The sequence below is a fragment of the Tupaia chinensis genome, unplaced genomic scaffold (genome assembly GCF_000334495.1).
Source record: "Tupaia chinensis unplaced genomic scaffold, TupChi_1.0 Scaffold000548_1, whole genome shotgun sequence".
In the NCBI taxonomy this organism is placed as follows: domain Eukaryota; kingdom Metazoa; phylum Chordata; class Mammalia; order Scandentia; family Tupaiidae; genus Tupaia; species Tupaia belangeri.
The window spans coordinates 1,298,783-1,307,056 of record NW_006160060.1 but is presented as its reverse complement, the minus strand read 5'-3'; the positions used below and the strand labels follow the sequence as shown (position 1 = coordinate 1,307,056).

General features: G+C 47.7%; 1 long non-coding RNA gene across 1 annotated transcript; it reads left to right on the top strand.

The window, feature by feature from the left end:
• The first annotated feature begins 1,001 nt into the window (after window positions 1–1,001).
• LOC102495503 (uncharacterized) lies at window positions 1,002–7,995 on the top strand. Its single transcript, XR_335844.1, has 3 exons — window positions 1,002–1,379; window positions 3,232–3,292; window positions 7,971–7,995. It is a non-coding gene; the product is annotated as an uncharacterized LOC102495503 (long non-coding RNA).
• The last annotated feature ends 279 nt before the right edge of the window (window positions 7,996–8,274 follow it).

Below are 8,274 nucleotides of genomic sequence, written 5' to 3'. Positions count from 1 at the left end.
CGCTGGCCCCTCCACCAGGCCCCGGCGCCCCCGCCTGCTCAGTGCTCTAGGGGAGCGCGAGGGTGAGGTCCCCGGTCCTGTGCCCCGAGGGCTGTCTCGCTCATTCCAAGCACGTGCGTCATTTTCGCTTTGCTCAGTCCACCTGCCGTTCTCTGTCAGAGACAGAGGTTAGATGGGTTTGATGAGAGCCAGGTCTGGGAACTTACTACTCCGCTTTAGGAAAAGCTTCTACAAGCACAATAAAAATGCAAATTAAATTACAAATGAATCAAAAAGAGATTCTCATCTTTCTACAGCATGACCCCAGTTACATTTCCCACGAACGCCTCCAAAGACCTCCTCTAAAAACGTTATTAGATCCATGAATGTCCTAGACGGTTGATGGGTTTTCCCTCCAGTTCAGCTAAATAGCAGCATCTTATCGGTCAACAAAGACGTTTGTGCCTTTTGGCTACAATTAAGATGGAGGTTGGATTTGCACTTCACTTTAATTACTAATAGATTAATCCGAGTCTAAAAGACCATTCGTAATTAGCATTTTGTTGATTGATTTGTTACAAAGAAATGACCCTGATTATGTTCTTAGTAATCAGTTTATAGCTAATTGGCTTCCCATCATTAAAATATAAAGAGCCAGCCATAAGAGTGGTCAAGGTGCCATAAACGGAGCAGAAGTGCCGTCACTTGTCAGAGTGGCCCTCTTTGATTTTTATGGAAATCTAATTATTCAGTGAATTAAGGGATCTGACCTCCATGGAGCTGGTGGGCGACTTCCAGACATCGATCCCCAGGGGGAAGGCCAAGGCTGTAGGACGCAGAGAGGGCACCTCTGCAGCCGGGGAGGGGGGTTTGTTGTTGACGGAAGCGGCAGAGTCAGTAGGCAGTAATTACAGACTTGCCACCTCGCTCAAAGCCGGGAAATATTCAGAGATTGCAATTAAATCCTTGGCAGTGACAATGCCTAATTAGGTGTAATCCTCCTTAGTCCAGATAAAAACAAAATACAACAATTCCCAGAGAAGCAAAAACCAGAAGGGAAAAATCCGTTTCCAGCAAAGGTCCGCGGCTGCCAGCGCCACCCCATTCCCCTCGTCTGCCCGGCTGTGGGGTCTCCACTGCGGACAGCACCGGCTGCATCATCTCCTGCAGCCTATCCTGCACGGGAGTCACGGCAGGCCAAGGAGAAGCTGGCAGTTTCCAGGAGAAGGATCGGGAGGCCTCGCTCCTCTCCACCAGCTCCACTCACAGACACGGCGCATGAGGGACGCAGAGGTCACGACGCCGACCCAGAGTCATACCGGCTCCCACGCCCGACTGCATCAACAGAGGGACCCAGGCCCGAGGGACCTCAGCGATGTCGTCGTCCTCCCTATCGTCTGGTGAGGACTGACCCTCTCCATGTCCCAGCACCCAGGGCCACCGCAGGATAGCTCGCAGAGAGCAGGGGGCCAGCTCAGAGGGCTGCGGCCCCCACCCCTGCAGTGGGAAGACTCACAGGTGGCAGAAATGGCAGCAACATCCCTGTGTCCCTCCCACAGGGGAGTGACTGAGCGAGGAGTTACCAAATGAGTGAGAGAGCAGCCCGACATGGGGAGGGAGCAGGCCCTCCACTGCAGCTCCCACGCATTCGCCACAGAGAAAACCGGCCCTCAGTGCCCGGGCCACCTGCGCTCTGACTGGGCAGCGGGCTGTGGCCGGGCTGTGCTGTGTCCCTGGCTCGGCCCCCACGTGGTCAGACCCCGAGCGTGTCAGCTGGTGCCCCAGCATGATGACACAGCCTCGAGTACACCCCCCCCCCACCTTCCCCAACCGCCCCCAGGAGCTGGGATTCCTGGGGCTTCACAGTCGGCCCTGGTCTCTGCTGGCCCGAGCCCACGGGTGACACGAGTCCTGTGTGAGTTGACCATCCTGCCAGCCAGCTGTCCTTGCTGTGTGATGTTCTGAAGGGACCAAAGGAAAACCCCAGCCCACGGGGCAGGCTGGACCTTGGCATGGCTTCAGGCCACTCTTGTGCCCCAGTCGCAAAATTCCCAAAAGACCACCAAGGAGCCGATTACGACGCAAGCACACAAGGGTCGCTTTTATTAGGGCTCAAGCCAGGACTCCCAATTGTCACTGGCACAGCGGGTCAGAGTTGAGAGCCCCCAGTGTTAGTTGGGCTGGGTTTTTATTTGGCTGTTGCAGGGGGAGGTGGAGGGTTGTTGAGGAATGCTCTCAGGCGGCTACACATTGGCTGTAGGTTTCAAGAAGCGAGTTGTCTTTTACTGATTGGCAAGACAGTTACTTCAGGTCTCTGGTATTTCCTCTGTTTTTCTCATTGGCCAGCCCTGGTGGGTGATGGTCTATGACCTTCTCCTCCTTGATCGCTCGCCTCCTTGAAATGGCGCCGATTCTCAGTAAGGTGGGTTTAACAAAATGGAGTCACCCCGTCAAAAAATGGAGTCCCTCTGGCCCTTCATTTCCCCCTTTCCCAAGTACATAGTGGAGCCCATCATGGATCCCTGTTACTGAGCTCTACATGGTCCCAGTCAGGGATGGGCTTATCTTGGGACCACAGAACCATCAATTGAACAGTGCTGAGCTGTTCACGGATAAAGGCTGTTAATCTGTTGAGGATGCAGGGGCCGGGTGAGGAGTAGGGGCAGGACCAGTAGGCCCTGAGGGAGTGGAGACTAGGGAGTAAGCCAGGGGCCGGGTGAGGAGTAGGGGCAGGCCCTGAGAGAGTGGAGACTAGGGGAGTAAACCAGGGGCCAAGTGAGGAGTAGGGGCAGGACCAGTAGGCCCTGAGGGAGTGGAGACTAGGGGAGTGAGCCAGGATCTGGGTGAGGAGTAGGGGCAGGCCCTGAGGGAGTGGAGACTAGGGGAGTAAGCTGGGGGAGGAGCTGAACAAGGATTCGAACCAGCCCTGGGTCCCTTCAGTCTCTGCCTAAACACAGTAGAATTTTATTGGCCTTCATGGCTCAGGGCGAGGGGTCTGGCTGACGATTACATCACTAAGGAGCATTTTAGGGCAGTTAGGAGGAGTGGGGTTTAAAGACAACAGGAATGTGAATTACTCTGCTTACTCTCAGGCACAGAGGAGCAGGCAAGTTTCCAGTCCTAGGGGTCTAGTAGTTTATAATGGAGGGCTCCTCCAAGATGGAGTCGCTCCTGCTTCATTCCCCATTTCTCCTGGAGGTGCCCCTCCACGATGGCGTCGTGCCTGCTTCATTCCCCACTTCTCTTTCACAGGGACCCAATCATTGACTCCTCAGCATCAGCCAGAGAGCAGGGCGATAGTCTCTTCTGGCAGGTAAGGAGTTTTACTAGAAAGTCCAGTTTGGACTGACGTTGGCTGATTCCCTGGTCTCCAGTTGCTGGGCACAGTTGCTCACGCGCTGGAGTGTCTGGTCGGGTGGCCTGGGCCGATGTTCGTGGTAGGTAGCCACTAGGTTCAACCACTTAGAGGGAGATCGTGACACAGCGCTTTTTGAGACAATGCAAGCAGTTTACAGAAGCAGGACAGCATTTGGTTAGGTACTTAAGGAATTCACAAAATTTCTCACAAAATAGAAACCATATCATTTTTCTTTTTGAGTCTCCTCAAATACCTGTTAAGGAGAGTCACCTTGATAGTGCAAAGCCTGGTATACTGGGGCTCTAGGTCCAGAGGCAACTAGCATCCAATAGTTACTCTGTGGGAGACAAGTCGGGTAAGAAAACTGAGTAGACTGGAGCCAAAACTCAAAATTACAAGCGCGGTGAACAGAGGGAGCAAGGGCCGGGGAGCCACTGCTGCTGGAGGCCACTCTCACGTCCCCTGAGTCAGCAGCCGGCCTTTCTCCGGCCATCTGGTTGTGGAGCCCCCGAGCCATGCTCTTGACAATGTCCGACTTATAGTCAGCCCCTGCAGTGACTAGAGCAGGGCTGCCGCTCTCTGGTCCCCGAAGCACCATCACAAAGGACCTTCTTGGCCCATCCTATGGCCCAAGGCCCTGGTGAGTTCGTGGAAGCAGTCCTCTTGGCTTTGGTGTGACAGCCTCACAGGCCGACTGTACAACTGTGTGAGGCCCCGTCTGGACCAGCTGGAGGGCTCCTCGCTTCTAGTTGTTTTACTGTACATCACACTCAAAGATCGCACAACCAGCTCCAGGACACTGACTTGATCCATTCCTGTAACCCTTTCTCAGACTTTTGTAACACGACTCAAACATTCAACAACATGCTTCCCATCCTCTAGTTTCTGCCTCCTTTTTCTCCCGTTCTGATATAGCCACGCGCAGACAAAAACTCACTACACAAAATTCCTTCTATGTAAAAACTTTCCTTTTAACCTTTTTCATTAGAAATACATTTTACAGCCATAGCCCTTCTTTCCGTTTTTATCTTATTTTCTTTGTTTTTGTCTTCACACGTTTAACACTGAAAAGTGCCTTAATCTAACACACAAGTCCGATTACTAGCATTTACTCCACTTACATTTATCTAAGTTTTGTCTGATTATTGTTTCAAGTTATTTATAAAAACAAGGCTATTTATTTAAAGTGTTTTTTAAAGAAAAGCAAAGCCAGTCTAGCCTTACATTAGCTAGCTTCATTTCATCTAGAGACTGAACTATTAGACACCACAGATTTTCCCAAGGGAGCCTTGCCTGAGGGTTTAGGATTTCCCTGTGTGGAGCAACACATTTGAGACAGCACCATTGGCAAGGCTATCTAGGCTAGGCGCGAAGTATTTTTCTCTTAACCAGTTCAGCAAGCTTTGCTTTTCCCAGGTAGGTAATCTGGCGTACCTGATCAATAATGACTCGTTCAAAGGCCTCAGGGATTATTGGCCTGCATGGTAACAGCTGTCATCTTCCAGGGCCTCCAGTAACCTACTGCTTGTGGGCACAATTTCTTTTTGGTCTCCTCCTCCTCCTGAGTGTAGGAGGGCGAGGACAGAGTCTGGGGCGGCTACAAGAACTTTTAGTTGCTGACAGAGATGTCTCCCCTGCGGCTAGGTCTTATAATTCTCTCTTGTCACACGTTCAGTCGACCTGTTTGCTACTATTTATTCTTTCTTTTTTCTTTTTTTTTTATTTTTTTATGAGTGTACTTTTGGAAACAACCTTAACCTCTGATTTAGACAGAAATTAATCTTAGTCACCTGAAGCTTGTCCAGTGTTGTCAGATGTCCAAGGGGAGCCATTGGTGTCTCGGGCCCCATCAATCTTCAATTTCAAAGGCCAGCATAGACTCCAGAAGTCCAGAGCTCCCTTCAGAGCTCCGTGCATTCTGTCTGGCCTCTAGTGGCCAGCTCCACATTGGGGACAGGCCCCACTGGAGGACATGAGGATGCCAGTCATGGGCATTGTTCAGTGCCCGGGCTGTCCACACTGGAAATAGTTTCTTCTGAGGCAGAGGCTCTGGTCTGGGCCGTTTCCAGATCCTGCCCTCAGAGCAGTTCCCAGCCTTCGAGACTACCACGAGGGACTGCTAGGTGAGAGTTAAATCAAAGGTGAAGGTGCCGTGCCAAGTTTGTTATAACACTTCTCTGAGTTATTTGGGAGCTTTTCCAGTATCTGTCCTGAATTGTCCTACACTGAGAAGTGAACCTAAGTTTCCATAGATCTTGCGAGGAGCGGCTGAGTACTCTCAGGGACAAAGCCCAGATTACAGGTTTTCACAAGACAGCTCCCTTACTGCTTATACAAAAGCTCTAGCTGGAGAATGTAGTCTCAAATTTTTATTTTTCTAGCTAAACCTCTTTCTTGATCATTTACCTATAAAGGGAGAGTCCAGTGGGGAGAGGCCTGACTAAAAGAAACAGAAGGAGCCATGAAGGCCAGGGGTGGGGGAGAAGGCAGCCCAGAGCTCTGCCCTTAACTCGTCCCGCCCATTCCTTCAGACTCCTACCCTATTAAGCTGTTAGACAGGAGTTTTCTAGCTTTTGTTCCATATATAGGCCCAATTTTTAATGACTACACATATTTATCTTTTTTCTTTTACCTTGGGAGATTTGATGTTTTAAAGGAGCTATTAAACTTGTCATACATCTATATGGAGCAAATTTTTTATTTTTGGCAATCCTAAATTTTAGCATATACCAGCAGCTAACGAACATGTAGAAACCATAACAAAATTTATTTAAGAACTTTCTAATGTAATTTATGAACATGTAGAAACCGTAACAAAATTTATTTAAGAACTTTCTAATGTAAAACTGAACAATCTTACTAATAGACCCTCTCAATATTGTTTTATAAAATTCAAAGACCAATAATAAGAATAACTAAAGCATGTTAACCTAACAACAAGAATTATACGGAGGACTCGGAGGGAACCGGGCACTGCTGTTTCTGTGAGTCCGCGTTTAACACTGGGTTCACAGCCCTTCCTACCGAGGTTACCGCTCTAACGCAGGTGCATCGCGCTGGCCACCCAACATACAGCCTTGCCAAACACTCCCCCATTTTTATTTGGCCGACCTTGGCTTAGCAGTTTAGAAAACCAAGTAGTTTACATAGAAAGTGAAGATTTTACCCAAATGATTAGATTTCTCTAGAAACCTATACTTGTAAGTATACATTTTCTTTTCATCTTCTTTGTGAATTTCTTTAAGGCTAGATTTCTCTAGAAACCTGTACTTGTAAGTGTACATTTTCTTTCCATCCTCTTTGTGAATTTCTTTAAGGACAGAACATTAGGATTAGAGCCATAGTTAACGCTCTGACAAAAATTCACCACTGACACAGAAATGTGGCTATATATACCGGTTTAACCTAACAGCCTACCATTAATTTCTGGGAATCTCACCTTATTTTGGAACACAATGCATACACAGACACACAAATACATGGCTTATTTATACATAGAATTCAAATATCATACCAAGAAAATGGGAATTACCCAATTTGACAATGTTTTCTATTTTTATCTAACATATAAAGAATCATTCTGATTGGCTTAACAGCTCCCTTTTGCATGTCTCAGGAAGTTACTGTGAGGTCAAAGATCCTCTGTCAGCGCTGAAACTAAAGCCAGGAAAAGCTAGTCATAAATTTGTTTGCTCGTTAGAGATCCACTCTGCAAAGTATAACACACAACACGTAAGTGCTAGCTGTTCATTACACCAACCATATCGAGATAAACATGCTGTTGTTTGATGAATACAAACCTGCATCTATTTTAGATGCTGGAGATTCCGAAGACCTTCACTCAGTAATCGTTTCCTTTCATTACGCTTGAAGCCAGCTCATTCACTGACGTTATATGGACTTGAGAAACACTTAAACCAGTTTCTATGAACGCTCTTTCTATAAACCAAATAAAATACTCTAAGGCCTATTTTCACATAGACATACAACATGTAGCATGTAACTTGACATATTACATGCATAGACACACACACACAGCAGGATTATAAGAACCGATTTCCCTGGGGTTACTTTGACTCTTTTGAGTAACCTTCTTTTTTGAAATTTTTAATTATGGTAGAAATTTAACTTTTTGTTGTCTACACCTTTGGAGTTTTTATAACATAAATATTCTAGATATTCTTACCCCTTTTAAGTGTGATGTTTGTGAAAGTCCCTCTACTTTTTGGATGGAGAGTTTGATGCCGTAGCCATAACTTAACCTCCCTCTGTTGGGGTGCTTCCCTTAAGGGCAACGTGGCCTCTGAGGAATCGGGTTTCCACCCTCCCTCATTGCCCTGGTTCTACTCTGGGCGTAGGGCAGTGGGAGGAGGGCAGAGGAGGCTGCCTCCTGGGATCTCTCATCACCCTCTCTGGGCTGACGCTGATAGGGTTATAAGGGGGGGAGATCTGACTCCTCAGGATTAGACTGCAGGATAGGGGGCTTTTGTTCTCTTTGCTGGGGCTCTTTCTGTGGGCCAACTACAAGAATACATTCCCCCTCCCTTTTTTTTTACAAAGCCTCATCAAAGTGATGTAGCATGCAGCTAAGGGGAGTCTTAAAAGAGCTGTTTTTGTCTCTCTCAATTTTTAGAGTTAAGACAAGAAAAGAACCAAACATTTTAACCTCTTCAGAGTAAAATTCTTGAAGAACCCCTTGATATGTGTGGTCAATAATCCATTGTTCTATATCCTCCACTGAAGGGGATGAAGAATAGAACCAAGAAATATTTCCCAAGAGGGTTTGAAGAAAATAAGCAAACCGACAGTTGAAGCAGTAGAAACCCATAGAAAGATCTACATTACCAGGGGTTTTAAACCCTGTTAGGGCTTCTGGTCCTGCACTTTCTCGAACCGTCTAAGGGCGAAACGTCCAGCCCCCAGATCCCAAGCATGTC